This window comes from Plecotus auritus, assembly GCF_963455305.1.
Source record: "Plecotus auritus genome assembly, chromosome: 6".
Classification (NCBI taxonomy): domain Eukaryota; kingdom Metazoa; phylum Chordata; class Mammalia; order Chiroptera; family Vespertilionidae; genus Plecotus; species Plecotus auritus.
Window position 1 is genome coordinate 66860263 of NC_137773.1, and position 26106 is coordinate 66886368.

Sequence of the window (26106 nt, forward strand, 5' to 3'; positions counted from 1 at the left end):
TTGCTCTTTTGTATACTATTATGATATAATTAGTAGATTAAAATTTTGTCTTAATTTGCATGACCAGATTGGGTGATTAATGCATTTGAAGCATATTTAGGACATGAGTTAGTTGAGCCATGGTATAGTTTAATTACTGTAAGAATAAAATGTTTTAGAAACAGTTAAGATTTCTATTTACACTTTGGAAATAAACATTTGTTTTCATTTTTATTTCTAAATGTATTATTTGAAATTGGTTTTAGTGAAGTGCACAATTACAACTAAAGCATTGAAATGAGCAGCAATCATGAATAGGAATAAGAATTAGAGTCAGTTTAGAGGAGAGATGTAGAACAGGTTCTTCCTGATTCTTTCCTGGGTGAGGGAGAATCTTCCTGGATGGAAGGGTTCTTAGCTCTTTTTGAATGGGGATTATGATCTCTAATGCTTTCTGTTGAGTTAAACTATTCCCTTTTCATTTTAAGCTGATCGCCTAGTTTTCTTTAGGTATTAGATTAACCCAAAATACCTGTTCCATAATTAATAGAAGTTAAGATTTTGTTGTTGTTTTTACTTATCTTGAAACTTTTTATGTGTCTTAAAACAGTCACTATTACCATGGCCTGCATCTCTTTTCTAATCAACCACATCAATTTATTTATTATATTTTCTTTTTGTTTATTCCAGTCTTTTTTTTTATACAATCTAATTTATTGATTTTTCTTTTTTTAATTTGATTTATTTTTTAAAATATTACAAATAGTAGTACATATGTCTCCTTTTTTTCTCCATTGACCTCCCCTCAGCCTCTCCTACCCCCATGGCACATGCCAGTCTTTTTTTCATAATTTATTTGAATAAATTCACAACCTTTTTATTTTTTGTTCTTCCTTCTATTTTAAATACTATGCTTTAGATTTTTCTCAAATTACCATTTTTACTGCAACCCACCTTCTTAAATTTTTACTAATATGTATTTTCATTATCATTCAGTTTCCAGTTTTTTTTAATGTATCATGGTTTGTTTTTTGACTAATGCATTTTTTCTATTTTTATTTTTAATTCTAGTAATTTAGTTTTATTTATTATTAGTAATAAGAGCCAACATTTATTTAGAACCTAAATGATGCAAAGTACTTTATGTTTACTTTTCATACTTAATTCTGGAAATAAACATGTGAGGGGCCGATGAGTTTGTTATACCTTCCTTCTCAAACAGTTTTGTTGAAGACTAATTAACATACAATACATTACACATATTTAAAGTGTATAATGTGATAAGGTTTGTCATAATATATGCCTGTGAAATCATTACTTCACTCAAGGTCATGAACATATCAATCATTATCAAAAGTGCTCTGCTCCTATATAATCCATCCCTGTCACCACTCCACTTCCCAAGGCAACCTTTGATCTACTGTCTGCCACTAAAGATCAGTTTGCATTTTGTTTAATTTTACATGAATGGAATTAAGCAAATGTACTCTTTAGCTGACTTCTTTCCCTCAACATAATGATTCTGAGATTCATTCACATTGCTGTTTGTATCAATAGTTTCTTCCTTTTAATTGCTGTGGAGCACTGCATTATATTATCCATTCACCTGTTGTGAAATATATTGATAATTTTAAATTGTTGCCTATTACAAATAAAATTTCTACAAACATTCATATTGAAGTCTTTTTGATGAGCCCATCGGTTTGTTTAGACATACTGTAATCTGGGTATGCCTTTCCTATCCACAGGGCCTCTGTGTGCACTACTTCCTGAGCTATACAGAGGGCTTAAGCCACATAAATCACATCAGATCAGGAGAACCACTCAATAGCAAAGAAAGTGTAGGATTTATTCCATGATGTTGAAATCTACTGTTTTATCACATAATGCAATACCCTGAAGTGACTAGCTGATAGAACATTTGAACAATCTGCTGAAGGCAAGTTGATACCTCCCCGTTCCCACCAATAACATACTAGGCTACATATTTTCCAGGGTACGGTGTACACACTGAATCAAAGACCTCTCTATGTGGTTGTATCCCCAAAAGGAAAAACACTTAAATCTAATAAAGATAAAAGCTGGACTTATCCCCACTTACCATTACTCTCAATAACTCACTGAGGAATTTTGGCTTTCTGCTCTCACAAATTCATGCTCTACAAAGTGAGTTTCTTTGCCCAAAGCAATCTTCTTTCATCAGGGGTCATAACATGAGTCCCACTGACCTATAATTTTTGGCTGCCACACAGGCACTTCAGGTTACCTATGTCTGGGGATCAGTAGACAAGAACAGCAGTCAGCATCTTGACAAGAATGATTGACTCTGATGATCTCCGAAGGACAAAGGGCTACTGTTACACAATGACAGCAGGGAGGACATGCGTAGCTACACTCCATATGAGCCACTTTGGTGCCTATTGGTACACACTTTCCCATTTGTGACTGCAAATGAACTCCTTCATTGACCTCAGCTTAAGATGGATATGGTGCTCTGGCCAATGGTTCTCAGTGGTTAGAGCACTGGCACCAAAACGTTATGGGTTGGATTCCCGGTCAAGGGCACATGCCTGGGTTGCAGGTCAGAGTGCATATGGAAGTCAATCAATCCATGTGTGTCTATCTCACAATACTGTTTCTCTCTCTCTCTCTCTCATTCTCTCTCTCTCTCTCTCTCTCTCTCTCTCTCTCTCTCTCTCTCTCTCTCTCTCTCCCTGCTCCATCCCTCCCTCCATCCCTTCTACTCTCTCTAAAAATCAATGGAAAAATATCCTTGGGTGAGGATTAACAAAACAAAAATAAACAGAAAAGAAAAGAACGACATAGTGACCAGGGTCTAGGTCACAACACCAGAGAAACCACTGATACTGGCAAAGGTAGAAGCCGACTACAGTGGAGAATGGAGATGATGAGTAGTCCGTGGGATGGACTTTGATGGGTACAGAGATGTGTTAACTACATCTGCCTCTGAGGGAGGACTGGGTGTCCTGTCAGCACCCACAGCACCTGTCGGTTTCTTCAGAATTGCTTTAGCGTGTCCTCCCAGGGCAGGCCACATCCAAAGACTGATTATGTTGCAGGTTAAAAGGCTGGTCATCTGTGATGAGCCATATAGACACCTAAACTTTCTGGAAGGTTGACTGAGAATGTTTTCAGGCCTACATTGCAGGTAGACTTTAGCCTTTCCTCAGATCTACTTCTTTCCCTTTCCTTCCACAGATATTGATGCCCCATGAATACCATGCATATCAAATACCATCTTAGCATCTGCTTCTAGAGAAAGCAGCCCATAAAAGTCTTCTTACTAGAATGAGGGCCATTGATACCAGTTTCTGCTGCCTTCTTATCAGCAGTCCCCCTCATTATAGTACTAATAAAATATGTAATGCAGACAAAAACTCTCATCTTTACCTAATGTATACTTATTTTAACATAAACTCAATAATTGGTCAAGCATATTAATGTTTTCGTTGAAAAATAACTTTTAAATTTAATTCCTGTAACTCACCCACCTACCCCTCCTCTCATTGAAGTGGCATTTCCCATGAAAGAGTATGCCATGGCTTACATTTTCCTCTCAGAAGGAGAGAGCATGAAATAGCTCCTCAGAGGTTGCAAATAGATAATATTGGGGCTTATAATTCACTATAGGCCCAATGCATGAACTTCGTGCAAGTGTAGGCCCTCACAGCCCCAGCTGCCACCACCCTCTATGGGGGCTATTGATCATGGAGCCGCCCCCTCCCACCCCTCCCCGCCCCATGGATCGCCACAGAGGCTGCCTCATGGCCCCGCCCACTGGCTGTTATGGGAGGTCATTCCAGAAGGTCGTTCTGCCATCCAATCTAATTAGCATATTAGATCTTTATTATATAGGATTAGCCCAATGAAACAATCATTGCCATGCAGGTCGAGGGACAAAGTAGTATATGCTTGTGCTTATCACCAAAAATATGTGAGTACATAAGATATTTTTCAATGTGCTTAAAACGTTAAACAAAATGTTATCTTTCTTTTCTGAAAAGTATACTATCATGTGCAAATGCAAAAATCCCTTATTTTTACCTGTAACTTTCAAAAAACAAAATATAGGTTACTTTTCGGTAATTTTCGCAAATGGCCTAGTGACTATGTCTGGTTTTTTACTCCTTGGAAACAGCAAGATCAATTCAAAACTATAGACTCGCAAAACAGCTTATAAATACTGCTTGCCTACTACCTACCCAAAAAGGCTACCTACTACCTAATTAACTGTGGAAATTCATCCTAAAATTAATATTTGAAGATGAAGTGGTAAGAATAGTGACAAGATGTTTGTGTGAACTCAGGTGATTTTAACACATTTTGGTTGAATTTTTCTTGTCGATATTTATGTTTAAAGAAGCAGGTAATATTAGAAGATCCTATTAAATGCTCAGTTTTTCACATTATAACAAAATATAGGTATTTTTTGGAAATGATGCATTTTTTTAAAGTCATAAAAGAAGGTGCCTCTGGGTACAGGAACAGTTTGTGTACTGAAACACCCTGGAGAGTTGTCTAGGCAATAAATATATAAGCTTTAAAATTTATATTTTAAGTCAAGAACTAAAAAATGGTATTTGCTTTGTAGTTGTCTAGCACATCTAGTGCTGGCACAGAATAAAAGTCTAACTTTATTCTCCTACGGTTGCCCACCTCACCTCCACATCTCCCGGCGTCTCTGCCAGTTTATGAAATCCACTGTAGTGTAGTCAGCAACAAGAATACCAATTTAGTGTAAACAATAGCAATTTTTTTCCTTCAGAATAACAAACCTCTGTCTTTTTCCTGATTAGCATGTCTGCATCAGTTTTAAGAAATGAAATCAACAATCCATGTTTAATGTTATATCTCTATTTATTTCTTATAGATTGTATTATTCACAGTATCAGCTAGTTCAAAAATGCATCTAAGGATTTAGTTTGAACCTAGAAATAACTGCTGTTTTATATGTTTAAATAGAAGAGTATCTCTTTTTCTGTTATAGGTAAATAGACCAATTTAATAGTCCAAATAAAGTTATAGAATGTGTAGCCCCCCAAAGGCACATCTTGGTAAATGTAACATTTTTTACAAACATTAGGGAAATAACTGATATTCTAATAAGGAAGCTACGTTTAAAACATTCTTGAGTCCTGACCACAAAACTTAATGGTTATAAGAATGTTAATTGAAGAACACCTGAAATAGATTATGAATGATAATCCTCTATCTGTTATACATTTATATGATATTCAATGAAAATTAAGTGACTGTATTTATGGAATAATTGTAACCGGTATTTGGTAATGATAAATAGTACTAATAATTATAGCTATTGAGTTCTTATTAGATAACAATACACTGTACTAAATATTTGGCACTCTCATATTTATGTCTTCAAACTAACTTGGGTGAAATTGAGTATTAATATTATATATTATACTAGAGGCCTGGTACATGAAATTCGTGTACTGGAGGGAGGGTGTCCATCAGCCTGGCCTGCACCCTCTCACAGTCGGACATCTCTGTCAAAGTCCAGGAGCCCTCACTCCTTACTGCTCACCTGCTCACTGCTCCTTACTGCTCGGCTCGCTGCTCCTCAGCGCTGCCGCAGAGGTGTGACAGGCTCCCACCACTGCCGCTGTGCTCTCCAGCCAGGAGCCCAGCTTCTGGCTGAGCAGCACTCCCCCTGTGGGAATGCACTGACCACCAGGGGGCAGCTCCTGAATTAAGCATCTGACCCCTGGTGGTCAGTGTGTGTCATAGCGACTGGTCATTCCGCCATTTGGTTGATTTGCATTTCAGGCTTTTATTATATAGGATAATATATCAATATCTCATTTTTACTTGAGAAAAGAGAAGTTTAGCAACTTTAAATTTTGTAAGGTGAAGAATTAAAGAAAGCAGCCAAACTTCATGTTTTACATGGTACCAAAGCATTTAGCCTTCAAAATTTATTATAGAGTATGAGAAAGTTGCACAATCAAGATTTAGCATCTTCATGAGAAAACAGAATGGTATTTGACACAAACTAGTATGTCTATGATCTTAATTATTTTATACTCTATTCTCTTTTTAATTATATGGGCTTTTATATAACAAACAACATATTTTTCATAAACTGTAAATTGCTTTTGTTCTGCTATATTTTGTTTTAAAATATATTTTATTATAAAAATACTAGAGGCCCGGTGCACAAAATTCATGCATGGGTAGGGTCCCTAGGCCTGGCCAGCAATATTAGGGCCAATCAGATTCCGCGCCTCCCCACCTTCTCCTTCCCTCACTCCCTCAGCACCCCACCAACACCACTTGTCACCCACCATGTTCCACGCCACCCTGATGGTCAGCGCACATTATAGCGAGTGATTGAACTCCCATTCTCCCAGTCAAACTCCCAAGGGGACACTTTGCATATTAGCTTATATATATATATATTATATACATTTTACATATATATGTACATATGTATGTATGAGGTAAAGCAAATTGAAATAAATACTTATGCATACAATATACTCTTTGAGAACTATATTTCTAGCTCATCAAAACCTCCTATCAACACTTCTGTCATCTCTCTGATGATTAGTGACTTTGAGCATTTTTTCATATCTCTCTTGGCCATCTGTATGTCCTGTGTTTATTAACTTATTTTTATATTATTTTGATTAATACCATTCTTAATTATTGCTATTATAGAAAGCTTTAGAACATGATAATTTAAGTACTTACACATTGTTGTTCTTCTTGAAGTTTGCCTTGACTTTCCTAGACATTTTGAATCATCATATAACTTAGTTCCAGCTTGTCAAACTACACCAATGCACAAACACAGGCACTAAGTATTGTATTACATCTACTGATCCATATGGAAAGACAATCATTCAACAAAATTTGAAATCTCAACAATCTTGATTCTTCCAATATCTATTTTTTTCAATCCTCCTCCTTTATATCCCTTAGCAAATTTGTAGGTTTCAGTATAGATATTTTTGTCATCTTTCGTGGGATTAATTCTTAGGTATTTGATTCTTTTGAAGTTCATTCAAATTATATATTTTTAAGTAATTGATAGTTGCTTTTTGGTTGTTGAAATAGAAATGGTTTCAATAACTTTTTATTTAATAGCTTGCTAAGATCACCACTTACTATTTGTGGATATCTTTATGCTTATAATGCATACAATTATTTCTTTTTCTAATAATGACAGTTTTATGTATTTCCTTCTATTTTTATAGCAATTTATTTATACTTCATCTATTGCACTGAGTGGGTTTAACAGTACAATATAGAATAGACGTGATGAAAGTGAATATCATTATTCTATGCCTCATTTTAGTGGAGAAGCATTTAATAGGTCATCAACTATTATTATGAGGAGAGCATTATTTTGTTTTGTTTCTTTACAAACCACATTTCCTTTTAAAAAGTTCACTTACTTTTTATAGTTTGAGTAGTTTTTAAATTATAAATGTCTATTAATATCAAAGTATATTGTGGATGGAATGATAAACAAATGCACACTAGCTCAAATTTTGAAAGAAAGTTTTAGATTACATAAAATATTTGGGTTTATTAACCATTTCATGAAAAATATTTTATTGGAAAAAGTTTGATTATTAGAGCTGTGCTTTAATCCTCTTTTTAATGAATAATAATAAACTTGCTCACTTCAATTTGGCCTCAGATTCTAGGTTTACTCAATTGTAAAAAAAGATATAATTACAGTAATCTATTAATTATTAATCTAGAATATATCTAAAATTTATAATAAAATTTACTTTATTGTGAAAATTGTAAGCAAATTACTTAGCACTGGTTTTGGTTTATAATAGGAATTTAATAAATATTTTACTGCCAGGCAATAAAGGCTATAATTTAAAGAGAAAATAATATAAAGGGAGTGTCAGTATTTAGATAAACTAATTGCTACCACTCATTAATACTATAAAAACTGGATATCCAGCTTCTGATGATGTTATAAGTATAGCTTGCAACAAATTATGTGGTCCCATAATGAGACAAGATATCAATGCCACAATGAAGGCACTCTGGATTATCACTGTAATGACTAATCAGAAAAATAATACCTTCTAATTTGACATTAAAATGAGATTAAGTCCCACACTGAGCTTTACAGCCCTTAACTTAGACTGATTGCTCTCTCTTAATATCACAGCAGCTTTTCAAAACATTGGAAATGATCATATTTTTTCAAGAGAATCACATTGATATCTTCTTTTATATTTGACACACTGTGTAAAGAAATCTGCCTTTCACCAAATTTGAACACCAGATTTACTGAAATTTATATCTGTCTTACTGGAATGTTTAAGGAATAGAAGTTTATCCTAAAGAATGTGGTACAAAATATCAACTCTAGCAAAAAGTACAATTGAGGAAACTGAGAAGAAGAATAGCCAAGGATTCCATCTGGGGGTCACTTAAAATATAAAACAGCATTACCTAATAACCTGATAGAGTTGCTTAAACAAGTCATATTTATTTTTCTGACATATCTTTGTTGTATGCAAGAAAATGTCAATAATATGTTTAATTAATAGTGTATTGTTTGGCATTTTGAAAATGCACATGTTTGAAAGATTCTAAAAGATAGACCCATACTTAAGGTGTATAAAATACCCCATTTACATTTAGAGTTTAAAAGAAAATTAGAAAGTATTTAGAATTTGAGACAAACGAACTCATGTTTAATAATAAAAGTTCAGATTGGTGAGGAATCTCATGTAATACAAAAAGCATCTTGGTGGAACGGAGATTGGAATTACTGGAACTCTCTGGCCTTGTTTTCTATTTTCAGCTACCAACGTTTATTTTGGAAGTGCACCACAGCCTACTGCTGAGGTGATACTGTAATGTAGCACATCTAATGAACTCATAGAGACTCATTTTTCGTTACATGTAATAAAGAAAAGTTCTCCCAAGATCACAATGTGTTTTGTTTTGTTTTAGTTTCAATGCAATATTTTTGCTAAAATTTAATTATTTATTAATCACTAACATTTTTGTGGTCACTGATTCTTAAATTTTGTTTTACAATTAGATTTCTTTGAGAACAGAATCATAAGGGGATTTCATCTTTGTGCAATATGATTCCAAAGTTCTGTTTTATTTATTGTAAATGCAGAAATGACTATAAGATCGTGTTCACAAGTGCTTAGTTTCTATGTTGTTTCTTTTCCTTCACATACATTTCTGAGAAAAGCCTGTGGATGCAGTTATGAGGTAAAGGGAAAAGTAAACATAATCTTTTTTATTTTTTTGAGAACCATTTGTGGATCACCAATTGGAAGGATAAAATGCTTTTCTCTGTACTAAAATGTCTTGCATCTCTGATCAGAATTTCTCTTAAGAAAAATACTCAGCTCTTATATTTGCATAACATTTCTAGACCACATTATAATAAAAAAAAAATAAGTAGGGGCTGTTGTGTCTGTCTCTGAATAGTAAGAATGAAATCATGATGAGGATAGCAAAGATCAACTCAGAGGGAGATCATTATTTTGCATGCTACTTTGCATTTCTTAGGTATTCATGTTGTACTTTTTCACTACCATAAAAAATAAAAGGTAACTTTTGAAGAAAAGACATAATCTAAGAGGAATCTTGGTGAAAATCCTTTCACAGCATACCAAAATACAGACTTGGTATCTAAACACATTCAAATCTTTTATTACATGAAGGGAAATTGGAATTGAATTATCTTAGTGCACATAAGGCGAAAAATTCAAATTTATAGGACAGTTCATGTGCAGGAGAGAATAGCACATAATGATTGCAAAAAATGGAGTGATATTACACAAAGACATATATCTTTACCAAATTTAGTAATATTTCTCTTCTTATTTTAATTAAACAATCACTATTTTGCTTTTAACCAAATTTTTGCTCCCAAATTTTTAGTCCCAAACAGGAGGAGCCCAAAGAGGCCCACACCAAGACACATCATAATTAAAATGCCAAAGGTTAAAGACAGAGAATTTTAAAAGCAGCAAGAAAAAAAGCATTTTGTTACCTACCAGGAAGTGTCCATGTGACTGTCAGCTGATTTCCCAACAGAAACTATGCAGGCCAGAAGGGAGTGGCAAGAAATATTCAAAGTGATGAATAGCAAGAATCTACAACCAAGATTACTCTACCCAGCAAAGCTATCATTCAGAATTGAAGGTCAGATAAAGAGCTTCACAGACAAGAAAAAGCTAAAGGATTTCATTACCACCAAACCAGTATTATATGAAATGCTGAAGGGTATTCTAGAAGAAGGAGAAGGAGAAGAAGGAGGAGGAGGAGGAGGAGGAGGAGGAGGAGGAGGAGGAGGAGGAGGAGGAGGAGGAGGAGGAGAAGGGGAAGAAATAAATATATATTATCAACAATTGAATTTAAAAATCAAAGAAAACTAACAAGGAATCTAATGAACAAAATAAACTGATGAATAAAATAGAACCAGAGGCATGGAAACATGGAAGACTGACAAATCTCAGAGGGGAGAGGGGAGAGAGGGCGGGAAGGAATTAACCAAAGAACTTATATGCATATATTCATTATCTATGGACACAGACAATAGGGTGGTGAAGGCCTGGGGCAGGGTGAGAACTGGGTAGAGGGGGGCATTGGAGGTAAAAAGGAGGTCATCTATAGTACTCTCAACATTAAAGATTTAAAAAATAATGAAGAAAATTAGAACTGTAAAACCCCCCAAAATATTTGCAGAGTAAAGAATCTTCATATATAAGAAATGGGCTAAGGACTATAAAAACTGCTTACAGAACAGGGCATATTGATGGAAGGTCTTCTACTACAAATGATAATTAAAGAAATATAATGAAAATTATTTTAATTAATCAGATTATCAGCAACCATAAAAATCTATTTATGGTCTTAAGTTTTAGAGAAAGAAATCCAACTGTGTGTTGCTTAAGAGAGTGTGAATTGATGTAACCCTGCTGGAAATTAATTGGAAATATCTATCAAAATTATCACTTTATATTTACTATTTGTAAAATGATATATATAATATTAAATTAATTGTATTTTGCATAGCAAAATATTGGCAAATTACCTGGATGCCTATTAAGAGGGATCTGTTTAAATAAATTATGGTATGATGTGTACATAATTTGGAAATTTATAAAGTCATTTTAAACGTTTGGTGTAGCTCTATAGGTTCAGATATGGAAGGTTATGTAGATGCATCATGATGTCAGAAAAGGACAACTGTATCAGTTTTCTATTGCTACCATATCAAATTACCAAACAATGGCTTGAAAGAAAAGAAGAATTTATTTTGTAAATTTTATTTAAAAATCAAAGACTAGCACCTTGGATGGGCCTTTGCTTGGAATCTCACAAGACCAAAATTAAGGAGTCACAGTCTGTATGTGGAAATTGTAGGGGATAATATATTTTCCTACTCAATCAGCTTGTTGGAAGAATTCAGGTTGTTGTTGAGGCTGTAGGACTATTTGTGTGTAGGTTATTAGCAGAGGGCTATTCCCAGTTTCTAAAGGATACTGCATTTCTTGGTTCATGGCTACCTTCCCACATCTTTAAGATCTCCAACCACCAAGTCCTCACCTTGCAAATCTCTAATCTAAGATTTTGCCTTTCTCTGCCAAAGCATCTCTCAGACTCTGTCTTCCACTTTTAAGTGTCTATGTGATGGCATTGATCCTATCCAGGTAATCCAGGACAATATCCCCATATGAAAGTTTGCAACCTTAATTCCATAGGCTAAGTCTATTTTGCCATTTAATAAATCACACTGAGAGATTTGAGGGAGTAGGGTTTGGACAACTTTGGGGGATCATTATTCAAGTTTTTCAGTATCTAGTATGTTACCATTGTTTTGGAAAAAATACTGCAATCAATTTGGTTATGTAAAGAATATACTGTATATAGAAGTTACTTGGAAAAGATTAGATAAAGTTTGAAGAGAGGTTCTGGGTTTCTAAGAGAGAGTGCATGGGTAGACACTTCAATATTTATCCTTTGTACATTTTAAATGTGTGTATGGGGGGGGTGGTTAGAGATCAACCAAAGGACTTGTATGCATGCATAGTATAACCAATGGACACAGACACTGGGGTGGAGGGGGCTTGTCCTGGGGGGTGGGAGTGGCTGGGGGAAGGTCAGTTGGGGGAAAAGGAGACATATGTAATACTTTAAACAATAAATAAATAAATAAACATATATATGTATACAATATGCACAAATCTTGAATTTATATAAAGACTAGAGGCCCAGTGCACAACATCCATGCACTAGGGAGGATCCCTCAGCTTGGCCTGCACCCTCTCACAGTCCAGGAGCCCTTGGGAGATATCCAACTGACTGCTTAGGCCCGCTCCCTGCAGCTGGCAGTCAGACATCCTGAGGGCTGCAGTGGAGGCAGGAGAGACTCCCACCACCATTGCTGTGCTCACCAGCCATGAGCCTGGCTCAGGGTTTCTGAATGAGCGGCACTCCCCCTGTGGGAGCGCAATGACCACCAGGGGGCAGCTTCTGCATTGAGCATCTGCCCCCTGGTGGTCAGTGCACGTCATAGAGACTGGTCATTCTGCCGTTCGGTCGATTTGCATATTAGCTTTTTATTATATAGGATATGTACAATATAAATATATTAAAAACATAGTTTTCAGATTTTTTTAAATAATAAAGATAATTTTTGCTTTGGAGAAGATTAAACTAATTTCCCCGTATCTGGAAATACGTTGTAGGAAATGACTAATGAATAAGATTTAGTATAAATAGAAAAAAAAAACACCTATATCTACAATGAAAAATTATTACATGAAGAAAGCTTTTTTTAAACCTATGTAGTTATTCAAGGGCTGTTAATAATTGTTTTAAAGAAGCCTCTAAAGGCAAAGTTTTTACAGAGAAAATAGCCCATTGTACAGAATAATATAATAATGAGCATGAATTCAATAAAACAAATGGAAATTACCTGAGGAATTAAAAAGAGGAAAAATTAACAAAATAGTGGTAGAATGAGAAAACTGAAGGGTGAAGTTTTTACAATATATCTGATAACTATAGATCTTGTGTGTGTGTGTGTGGGGGGGGGTGTTTATGTACATATATATTTTTTTCCCTAGAAAATAAGCAAAGATACATAAGAAACAACAGTGATATTAGAAGAACACTCACATAATGGAGGAGCTGCTATTGTTGACACTGATGGAAGTGGAAGAAAGTTTACCACGAAAAACCCCACCTTTTTAAGGATATCAAAAAAATAATTTAACAGCACTTAAGTCAATAGAGGGTGAAGTACTTATGAATAGGATGGCTGATGCTTGATCCTGTTATAATTTTTAGATTAATCTGAATAAACCTATGTAAGATCTGTTATTTGAGGAAAACCTGAAATAACGAGCATAATCAATGGATAGTAAATTTTCTTTCTTTTAAAGAAGAGATGCAGAATATTGGAATAGGTTCACATAGTATTTCTTTTCAAAGCCCTAGAGTTTTATAATTCTTATATAAATACTAGAGGCCTGGTGCACGAAATTCGTGCATGGGGGGGTGTCCCTCAGCCCAGCCTGCACCCTCTCCAATCTGGGACCCCAGACTGCTGGCTCCCACTGCTCGCCTGCCTGCCTTCCTGATTGCCCCTAACTACTTCTGCCTGCCAGCCTGATCACCCCTAACCACTCCGCTGACAGCGTGATTGATGCCTAACTGCTCCCCAGCCAGCCTGATTGCCCTTAACTGCCCTCCCCTGCAGGCCTGGTACCCCTAACTGCCCTCCCCTGTAGGCCTGGTCCCCCTCAACTGCTCTCCCCTGAAGGCTGGTCGCCCCCCCCCCAACTGCTCTTCCCTGCAAACCTAGGTCCCCCACAACTGCCCTTCCCTGCAGGCCCAGTCGCCTCCAACTTCCCTCCCCTGCTGGCCTGGTCACCCATAACTGCCCTCGCCTGCAGGCTTGATTGCCCCCAACTGCCCTCCCTTGCAGGCCTGGTCCCTCCCAACTGCTCTCCCCTGCAGGCCTGATTGCCCACAACTGCCCTCCCTTGCAGGTCTGGTCCCTCCCAACTGCCCTCCACTGCTGGCCATCTTGTGGCAGCCATCTTGAGTCCACATGGGGGCAGCAATCTTGTGTGTTGGAGTGATGGTCAATTTGCATATTAATCTTTTATTAGATATGACAGAGGCCTGGTGCATGTGTGGAGGCTGGCTGGTTTGCTCTGAAGGGTGTCCCGGATCAGGGTGGGGATTCCCTTGGGGCATGTGGCGGCCTGGGTGAGAAGCTTGTGATGGTTTGCAGGGCGGCCATGCCCAACGGCGACCAAAGCAGATGTCCTGGTATCTGGGACTTATTTATCTTCTATAATTGAAACTTTGTAGCCTTGAGCGGAGCCAAGCCTCCTGCTTGCTCTGTGGCCTTAGCCATTTTTGTTGGGATTTATTTATCTTCTATAATTGAAACTTTGTAGCCTTAAGCAGAGGCCAAGGCAGGCCAGGGTGTGTGGAAGCTTGGCTTTCTCCATTACCAGGGAAACCCAAGCCTCCTGCTCTCTCCGTGGCTGCAGCCATCTTGGTTGGGTTAATTTGCATACTCGCTCCTGATTGGCTGGTGGGCGTGGCTTGTGGGTGTAGAGGAGTGATGGTTAATTTGCATATTGCTCTTTAATTAGATCGGATACTAGAGACCCTGTGCATGAAATTTGTGCACGGGGGCGGGGATGTCTCTCAGCCCAGCCTGCACCCTCTCCAATCTGGGACCCACTGGGATCGGGCCTAAATGGGCAGTCGAAATTCATGCACAGAGGGGGATTTCCCTCAGCCCAGCCTGCACTCTCTCCAATCTGGGACCCCTCGAGGGATGTCCGACTGCCCGTTTAGGCCCAATCCCAGTAGGATCGGGCCTAAGCGGGCAGTCAGACATCCCTCTCACAATCCAGGACTGCTGGCTCCCAGCTGCTTGCCTGCCTGCCTGCCTGATTGCCCCTAACTGCTTCTGCCTGCCAGCCTGATCACCCCTAACCACTCCCTTGCCAGCCTGGTCGCTCCCAACTGCCCTCCACTGAAGGCCTGTTCCCCCAACTGCCCTCCCCTGCTGGCCTGTTCCCCTCCAACAGCCCTCCCCTGCAGGCCCAGTCACCCCCAGCTGCCCTCCATTGCAGGCCTGGTCCCTCCCAACTGCCCTCCCCTGCTGGCCTGATTGCCCACAACTGCCCTCCCCTGATGGCCATCTTGTGGCAGCCATCTTGTGTCCACATGGTGGCAGCCATCTTGTGTGCTGGAGTGACAGTCAATTTGCATATTACTCTTTTATTAGATAGGATTGTTGAATATGTTTTAAATCACTCCAATCTGACACCTTATTAAATATTCTGTGCTTTTTTATGCTTCACAGAATTTTTTTATTCTTGTCACTATTAAGTTATACTACTGGGCCTTCTATTATATATGCCTTCCCTTATTCATCTGGCATTGGTAAGAAGACAAGCCTGAAAGCAATCTTAAATAATTAAATAATCTTAAATAATCTTAGTAACTTCCTATTCCAATATTCTGTATTGAATAAAGAAATGAATGAAGACTTATTATCCTTTCTATGTACAAGCACATTTATAAAATTTAAGGTGCTAAAAAAAGGATACAAAGTATTGCAAGTCTAGAAATTAGGTAGATCAAACAATTTAAAAACTGAAAACAATAGAACTGAGAGAAATATATTAGGGCAAGACACAACAAAACAGTAAAACAAATGGGATACACAGAGAAATTACATGCTATTAATTAAAGGAAGAGAATAAAGCTAAGAAAAAAGATGCATTTTGAAGGGAACTATGTATTCCCCTAAAAATGAGTATGTGGTTATTACAGAAGGATTGGTATGTGGGACAGAAAGATGTCATAAGCAATACTTTAACAAAATAAAAAATACATTGGCAAAGTTATGAAAACCTTACACAAAATCCTATATAATAAAGAGGCGATATGCAAATTGACCTTCACGCCCTCACACAAGATGGCCGCCCCATGTGGTCACAAGATGGCTGCCCCCATGTGATCACAAGATGGCTGTCCCCCTGTGGTCACAAGGTCCTCCACAACATGGCCAGCAGGGGAGGGCAGTTGGGGGCAACCAGGCCAGCAGGGGAGGGCAGTTAAGGATAACCAGGCTGGCAGGGGAGGGCAGTTGGGGGTGATCAGGCCAGCAGGGGAGGGCAGTTGGGGGGGACCAGGCTGGCAGGGGAGGGCAGTTGGGGGGGACCAGGCTGGCAGGGGAGGGCAGTTGGGGGTGATCAGGCCAGCAGGGGAGGGCAGTTGGGGGTGACCGGGTTGGCAGGGGATGGCAGTTGGTGGCAATCAGGCCGTAAGGGAAGGGCAGTTGGGGGTGACCAGGCCAGCAGAGGAGGGCAGTTGGGGGTGACCAGGCCTTCAGGAGAGGGTCAGCAGGGGAGCTGTTAGGCTTCGATCAGGCTGGCAGCGGAGTGGTTAGGTGGTGATCTAGCTGGCCGGCAGAAGTGGTTGGGGCAATCAGGCAGGCAGGCAGGCGAGTGGTTGGGAGCCAGCACTCCCGAATTTTGAGAGGGATGTCCGAGGTGTCCCAGATTGGAGAGGGTGCAGGCTGGGCTGAGAGACCCCCCCCCCCCGCAAAGTGGACAAATTTCATGCACCGGACCTCTAGTAAGAAATAACAGAGTTGACCCCCAAACACAGTCATGGTCTCCCTTGTCCCCAAAGATCCCACATACCCATGAGGAAAGAAAGATTCATAACTTGAGTTTGCCACTTTTTGTGAGGGCTTTATGCTCTTTTAGCACTTATAAACTCTTCTAAGAACTCTGTTTTCCAAAGATCCTACAATGTGCTTGTATTTGGGAACCATGTCATGACATCCCTGAAGGTCTGCTGTTACACGGGTGAGGCCAAGGTCAATATTTCTGTACTATCTTTCAACCAACCCTGATTTCAAACCCTTCAGAAAGGCTGATACTCAGAAGGAAAGAAGGGAACTATGTTAATAATTGGGACTTATCTTTGGAATACAGGAGCCTATTTAATTGAATTCTTAGGTCAATTTTCTATTGTGTTAATTATATACGCCTCTCACTAAAGTGTATCTCATCAATGAGATCCTTTGTCTTGATATAAATGGAGGAAATAGGGTTGGAATGAAGAAAGTTGCATTAAATTAACACTTATACATCCATGTTTTAAACTGCAGAAAATGACCATAATTTGTGTGAGGCTTCTTCTCATATTTTTTTACATTTTTGAATTTCTAGTGTGAATGGAGTGCTCAAGTAAAAAACCCACACAATAATTTTAAAAAGGACATAACATAAACTGCTATGCATGAAGATAATGCCTGAGAATAGAGTAAAAACATTTGTAATAATCCCCAAAAAAATATTGAATGGAGGCATAGCAAATGAATTTTTTAACTTAAATTAATGTTAATAAGGATTATTATAATAAAATTATTTTATTATGCATGAAAAAGAGGGGTGAGGGGAAAAGAAAGAAAAACGAGAAATGGAGAGAGGAAGAAAAAAGCCAACGAGGCTTACCCCAGCAAATGTTATTCCAGTCAGCCGTGTCTATAAGCTTCCAGGTGCATTTGATGAATTGGAGAGTGCTTGCTTCCTGGGTGGGAGAGTTAGAGGCTTCCTGCTGTTGTTAATGTCCGGTTCCCTCACTGTCCACTTCCATCACATGAACAACCAGCTCCCTACATTCACTTCCTGTTCCGACAGGTGCAATACTACGGATTCCTGAGATCTTGGCATATCTTTAGGCCTCCTTCAGAAATCAAGTGGGAAGTTTTGATTTAATATTTTCATTTGGATGAGCATTTAAATACATCTTAAAACTTAAATAGAAGATAAACTCTATTTGGAGCTAAAATAGCACGGAACTAGTACTGGCATGTATTTTTTAGCAAAAATTATTTGTACTTATATTTGTGATAGTTTTGGGGACAAATATACTATGTTTTCCCTGGATAGCAGAGGAAGAACAAAAGCAGAAAATATATAAATGTTGTTTTCATATCAAGTGAAAGCCAAATGACATAATGGCACATTAAATTTTCTAATAAAAAGAAAATAGCAAAAGAATAAGCAGCAACAAAAACGACAAAAAGACATGCTGACTTTTGTAAAGCAAAAGAGTAGAAAGCACAGTTTTAATTCTCCAAAATTGTGATTTTCTTTAAATATTTTAAGAACTTTTGATATTTTCATAGTAATTTTCAAAAGGTCTAAAAAGCAGACTATTAAAAATGAATGAATCTAGCCGAAACCGGTTTGGCTCAGTGGATAGAGCGTCGGCCTGCGGACTGAAGGGTCCCGGGTTTGATTCCGGTCAAGGGCACATACATTGGTTGCGGGCACATCCCCAGCGGGAGGTGTGCAGGAGGCAGCTGATCGATGTTTCTCTCTCATCGATGTTTCTAGCTCTCTATCCCTCTCCCTTCCTCTCTGTAAAATATTAATAAAAAAATATATATAAAAAAATGAATGAATCTGTTTATATTAAGTACTTCAATGTACCTTTTCTTTGATATTTTGTCTGTTTATTTTTTACAAAAATTAAACCAGGGACTATCTGCAATAAACTCATAATACTATTTCTTTTCTCTTATCTAGCATTTTCACAGCCAAACAAGCAAATTGGAGATCAAGATGCCGATATTATGAGGATATAAGTACATAGATTTGTACAGAAGGAAAATTTGATGTGACATGTATACATGTATAGATAAATTATATATAATCACTTACATTTTTAATGAAAATTATAGAATACATATGAGTAAGTATCTGGAAAGAAATAAGCACATTTTAGAGAATAACTATTAAATGTTAAAACACTTAACCACCCCTAAGTTAGACAGTGGTAAACGATGATGACCCACAAGTTCCATGTATAACCTTTCTGATTTCACCTTGCCTCAGTTCCTTCCTAAATAAATCAACAAAGGGTACCCACTGTATTCAACAACCCCCATATCTGTAACACAGTCATTCAGAAATCAAGGTTCTCTCTATATACTGTGCCATTTCCTTCGAATATTTTAATGTTATCGTTCATTTGACTGGAAGATAAGGGAATTGAGAGTACATGAACTATAGGTCAATGGATTTTATGAGTCAAAACATGTTCCATTAAGCAAAAGTATAAAAGAGTATCAAGGAATTACCTGTGAGCATTAGAATTATAGTCTAGCCTTACATAGTACAAAAGGAGAAAATACTTAGTGAAACCCCAGACAGTCTTTCTCATGATCTTCCTGGTCCCTACTCCCACTATGCTGAACTGAGTGCAAATACTCTTGTATTTGTTTTTGCTTTGGGTTTTGTTGTTGTGATTAGTTTTTACTACCTATTAGTATCACAGTAGTATAGTATCCCATTGTATGAATATCACAGACCATATTTATCTATTCTACTGCTAATGAATATTTTGTTTGGGTCCATCTTTGTTATTACCAATAATGCTTGAGTAAATATTATTTTATATATCTCCTATTATACACATGCAAGAGTTTCCCAATGGTATAAGGCCAGTGGTACCATTACTTTGCCAATAGGCAAGAGCATGTTGATTTTGTTGGTTAGTATCAAATTGTTTTCACAATTAGTTGTGCTTCCAGCAGTGGTTGAAAACTCCTAATGCTCTATATTCTCACCAATGTCTTATATTGCTAGACTCTTTTATTTTTTAATCTAGTGAGTATAAAATTATCTAGAATTTACTCACTTGTTTAACAAATATTTGATGAGTGCCTACTGTGCACTATGTACTTTGTTCCTCCCTTCATCCCTGCTTTTCTTCCTTCCTTCCTATTGGCAGGTATGTTTTATCATATTAAGAAAGTTTTCTTCTCTTGGCCAGCAGAGTGACTCAGTGGTTGAGCATTGACCTATGAACCAGGAGGTCACAGTTCAGCTCCTGGTCAGGGCACATGCCCAGGTTGCAGGCTCACCAGGGCTCAATTCCCAGTAGGGGCCTGTAGCAGCCCATCAATGATTCTCTCTCATCGTTGATGTCTCTATTTCTCCTTCTCTTTTCCTCTCTGAAATCAATAAAAGTCTATTTTAAACACATGCTTTTTAAAAACAGAAAGTTTCCTTTTATTCCTGGTTTAATGAAAGGTTTTTACTTGTGTTTTTTCATGAATTATATTGACTTTATAAAACATTTTTCTGCATTTATCAGATGACAGTATAATGCATTTCTTTTGTAAATGTATTAAACAACACTGATTGATTTTCAAATATTAAACAACTTTGTATTCCTGGAATATATCCAAGTCATAATGGATTTTTCTTTTTAAACACAATGTTGCCTTTGATTTGTTAACATTTTATTTAGTGTATTTTTACTAGGCTCATGAGAGTTATAACCCAGTAACTGTCCTTTTAAGATCTTTGTCAATTTTTGCTATTGGGCTTCAGCAGGCATTACAAAACACATTGGGAAATGTTCCTTATATCTGTTTAAAATTATTATTATTTGCTCCTAAAAATTTTTGGAAGGATATTTAAAGGAAGTTTTCTCTGGCTAGGTTTCTTTTTAATAAGTCTTAAAATAATCCATTATTTTAAAAATAAATATAGAATGATTCAGATTTTCTATTTCAGTTCTGTCAGTTTTGGAAAGCTGTATTTTTTCAAAGAATTTTACAATTTAAATTAATAAATTTTCAAAATATATTAATATAAATATTCTTATCTATTAATATCTACAAATTCTGTTCTGGTAGCTTTTGTTTTCTTCTCCTTTTTTCTCCTTTGACTCTTCTAAGGGTATATCCATTTTATTAATGTTAACAAGATTTCGGCTTTGTTCTTTTTTTTTTTTCTATTAAACTGTGGTTGACATTTAATTGACTTCTGCTCTTACATATACTGTCTTCTTTTATCTATTATCTTTGTTTTTGTTTTGTTTTTTGTCTTTTCCTAGCTTCTTGAGATTTAGCTAAGGTTTGGTTATTGATTTTTAGCATTTCCTTTTTTCTATTATATGCATTTAGAGCTATAAGCACTACTGCGGCTATATCCCAAGATTTAAGACTGCAGATTTTTATTATTGTTCAATGAAAAACATTACTGAAATTTTATTGTATTTCCTTTTTACTCATTTGATATTTTAAGTGTGTTAATTTGCAAATATTTGAGAATTTTCCACTTATCTCTCTAGTACTCTGTGCTACGTTAATTCCACTATAAGAAGGAATTCTTTATATTTGTTGTTTTCAAATGTGTTGTAACTCATAACTTGTCTTATGTTCCAACATCTTATCTCTTTTGTTAAACTTTTCCCTGTATCTTTAAAAATAATACATCTTTTGCAGCTTTGAGCTGTAATATTTTATATGTCAATTGGGTCAAAAGTATTAAATGTGTTGTTCATTTTTTATAATTTATCTATATTGTTTAAAGTATTACAGATGTCCCCTTTTTCCCTCCATTGATCCCCTCACTCCCCCCCCCCACCCCCACCCCAGTCATCTCCTCCCTTTTCATTTGTGTGTGTGTGTGAGGGAAGTCTGTTTCTTTTATCAGGTACTGAAAAAGGTGTGTTACAATGCCCAATCATGATTCGGGATATTTTTTCCCCTTTTTGTTCATTTACTTTGGTTTTATATATTTTTATAATGAGTGAAGGAGAACAGAAGAAGAGTGCATGTACTTGTGGGAGGGAGTTGGAAAATCATGGAAGACCATGCAGGTAATTGAAAGAACTGTGGTTTCACTAGAGTTGAAATAGGAGCTACTAGTATTGCTGGGTTTTTGACCAGAATAGTGACATGAAGTTACTGATAAGCCCATAGTATGGTTTTAACACGTTATCAATTTAAACTATTTCTTTTGTAAACTAAATAAGGTAGATTTGTTGCAAGAATGAAAAATGTGAAGGAATTAATTTACAAGAATTTTTTACAGATTTTTCAGTAATTTATATAAATGTAAATAACAGAATACAAAAGATGCTTATACTTAGTTCTATTTGTCTCTTCTATAAACTTTATGTCCTCTTCCAATTCAGATAACTATGATTTTATTTCTCTCAAGCCATCAAACTTTGTTAATATAAACTTAACCTCATATATTTAGCATAATGCCATATGCCTACAAATGACACCTTCCTCTAATTTAAAGAAAACACATTTTGTTTCCTGCTATGATTTATCAGTGCCTTCTCTCTTTTTAAAAAGTTCCTAGAATGTTATACAATGGATTCTAATTTTGATACACTTCCTTGGGCTGTATTGCTCCATTTTCATGGAGACAAAAGACTCCTCTGGGTCACCAACTAATTATCTATTCCTTTGTGTGCAATCCCAAATGAATCTTTAGATCCTCTACAAATTATTAATATAATTTTCAAAGACACACCTAATGAAAGACAGTTTAACACAGGTAAAAGCTAGAGAAATTCTATAATGAGAAAATCCTTCTATGAAATGATAGTATCAAAATTTACTCCCTGTTTCTTTATTGCTTACTAAATGTGTCCTCTTTCAAGAAAAAAAAAGTAAATTAGAGAAGATAAATAAAAGTAGAAATCTTTACAAATGAGGGAGGTTACATTATCATTTAAATTCTACTGTTTCTACTCTACTCTTTAGATAGAGTAAAATTATCCTTATTAAGAAATGGGAACTTTCTATCACCTAGACATGAACATTATTTTGAATTATATTTTACTTCAGCTTTACAGGCTGACCTAAACTCTGCACTGAACATATAAACTCTGCAAGTGAACATATAAATTTTTCTTTCAAATGTATATAGTGCAGTATGTCAATGATATATTAATAAAACTGGAAAAATATGTTTCTTAAGTTCAAAACATTTCTTACTTATAGTCCAAATGTTCCCTTTGGTAACAAAATGGCATAGTAAAGGCAGGTTTACCTCCTAATATTTTCCTATTTGTATTATCTTAATCCACTGGTCTTAATTTTTAAGACCACAATTAACTAAGGATGTGGGTATCTATTTCAAGGGACTAGATCAGCCACTTATAGTTTTATTTGAATTCTCACAAGACCAATTTTTTAATAACTGTTACTGTCCCTTTTGGGCTCACAAGAAAGTGAATTATAACAGAACAGTGAATTAATTAAATCTATCTCAAAGGTACTCTTTGTCAAGTCCATATATTTACTCTATATTCTACTTTTCTTTCCATACTAGGTTCAGCTTTTAAGCCCACCATTTCTATAAAAAGTCTTGTACTGTAAGTAAATGGCACTAGAATACCCCAATCACAAGATATACAGTATAAAGATTTTCCAATAATAATGCTAAAAATATAAAAATGCTACTAATTAAAATGAATCCCTCCCATTATAAACTATCTAAGAATAAATTGAAACACAAACATTAAAACCTCTTGAAAATTGCCTGACTGGTGTGGCTTAACAGTTGAGCATCAACATATGAACTAGGAGGTCAAGTTTTCATTCCTAGTCAGGGCACATGCCAGGGTTGCAGACTTGGTCCCCAGTAGGAAGCATGCAGGAGGCAGCCAATTGATGAGTCTCTCATCATTAATGTTTCTATCTCTCCCTCTTCCTTCCTCTCTGAAATTAATAAAAATGTTTTAAAAAAAGAAATGCTTAAAAATTAAAGTACATAGTGTCAAAATTCAAACATTACAATCCAAATTGATTTATTTTCCTTGTGAGTTAAAAGTTTAAAAGATGAGGATTTGCTATAATAATAATAATAATAATAATAATAATAATTATTATTATTATTATTATTATTTTGTTCAGTCTCAGCCAGATGCCAAGATGGGGCTAGAATTTCTTTCAGCCGGGCTATCTCTCAATAGATTAATATAACCTCCATCAAAGCCTCATATATTACATAAATATAGTTTCAAAGCTCTCATGAACCTCACTTTTATAGAGCTAAATTAGGATTCCTAATCCAATTTCAACATGCTTGTGTGTGTATGTGGGGGGGTGCAATTCTGGGACACCAGCTGGGTGTCCTACAATCCAACTCAATTCTGACACTATCAGTCTCATAGGTTGAGGGCTCAGTCTTACAAGACTTGCCCTCCCCTCAGATATCTGTCCCAAGCCCAGGCTTTTACCTGTTTGTCTGACCCATGGGATCCAAACTGGAAGTTCTGTGGATCCCTTCTAACTCAGGATGTCCATCAATTTGATAGAGTGACTAGCAGAACTCAGAAAAACATATTACTTACTAGGTTACTAATTTGTTATATAAGGATACAACTCAGAAACAGCCAGATGGAAGATGTATAGGACACAGTATGTGGGAAAATGGGTGGAACTTTCATGTCCTTTCCAAGAGTGCCACCCTCCCCAAATCTCCACAAGCTCCAACCTAGAAGCTCTCCAAATCCCATTCTTTTGGTTGTTATGGAGGCGTCATCCCATAGGCATAATTAATTAAATCATTGGCCATTAGCAATTGATTCAGATTCTAGGCCTTTTTCACTCCCTGGGGGTTAAGTGATGAGACTAACAGTTCCAACCCTCTAAACCAGAGGGCTTCCTCAAAATCATTTGGTCTGGCCCTGCCAAGGCATGAGGGGTGAGTTAATGAAATGTTTGATAATAAAGCAGGCTAATTTTTAAGTTGATAAGTTCGTGTGGCCGAAGAATGATGTTATAAATATCCAAAAGGCCCTTGGCAGAAAAAAAGTTTGCCAGTGGTGCCTAAACACATGGTTGGCGCTATTGACAATCAGCCCCGATCCTTATGTGCCTTCCAAAAATAACTTCATTAACATAATTATATTACTCTCAACACTTAGGAAATTCCAAGGGTTTGGGGAGCTGTGAGCTAGAAACTGTAGATAAAGACCTAGTGTATATGAAAACTATATTTTGATAATCTGAATAAACAACTGTGTATTTTTCATAAACCACGATACTGCAAGAGTATGCAGAGTTAATAGAACACAAAAGATTATCATACTTATAAATCTCTATCATCCCCAGTTGCTAGAGCTTTGACTTTAGACAATATGAGAATCCTAGAATACGGTTCCTAATTTTTTTTAAATATGCACTTTTAAAATTTTTTTATTGATTTCAGAGAGGAAGGGAGAGCAAGAGAGATAGAAGCATCAATGATGAGAATTAGTGATTGCCTGCCTCCTGCACACCCCCTACTGGGTATCAAGCCCACAACCTGGGCATGTGCCCTTGACTAGAATCAAACTGGGACCCTTCATTGGGCAGGCCAACACTATCCACTGAGCAATACCAGCTAGGTCTGATTCCTAATTTTGTTGTATGATCATGTTAAGAACATAACAAGATCTGTGGGAAAGACTAGGCAAACAAAAAATAAATAAAAAAAAAATCCCTGTTCCTGCTTCACCAGAATCACAACCAATTTAACACCTGTACTGTTAAATTCACTTGTGAAATATACTCCTGCAAAAGGTTAATTTTGGCCTGCTTTGTTTTCCATGGGAAGCATGACTTTGAGAATGTGGGGGAGTATCCAGCTATGCATATGTCTTCTCTCTTGGAAAGAGACATTAAAACAGCATTGCTGCCTGAATGCAAAATTTTTAGAGATTTGCAGTTGTGGTAGTTCCATTCTACATGACTTATTTGGAGTATATTTTGTTTCCTTCCAACATATTCAAAACATATTAATATTCATTACCCTGAAACACTGTGTTTCTGGCAGCTCTTGATTCGTAAACTGAACCTGGCTGGATTGTATTACAAGGAATCTAAACTATTTTGGGAAATGATTTGGAACTGAGTTACAGTGACTGTGTCTGTTGCAACTTAGTACAGAAATCCTTAGGTCTAATAAATCTATCTCATGAAAAATGATTCATACTTCATATGTTAGTAGTAGAGACAGAGCCAATTTGAGACTGACAGATGATGACTCCTATGCCTACACACAGATTACATGAGTTCACACCCCTTTCCCCCTTCTGCACTTACCACTGCCTGAATGGGAAAATGGAAATTGGAACAACTAATCCAGAGTTGCCTATGTAAATGAGCCTAAAATGTAAAGCTGGGACCTCACCAGTGCTGCATAGCACATGCCGAACGTAGTTTACAGTAGCATATGTTTTTCTGACTCCTCATGTTTAAAAAAAGAACAAAAACAA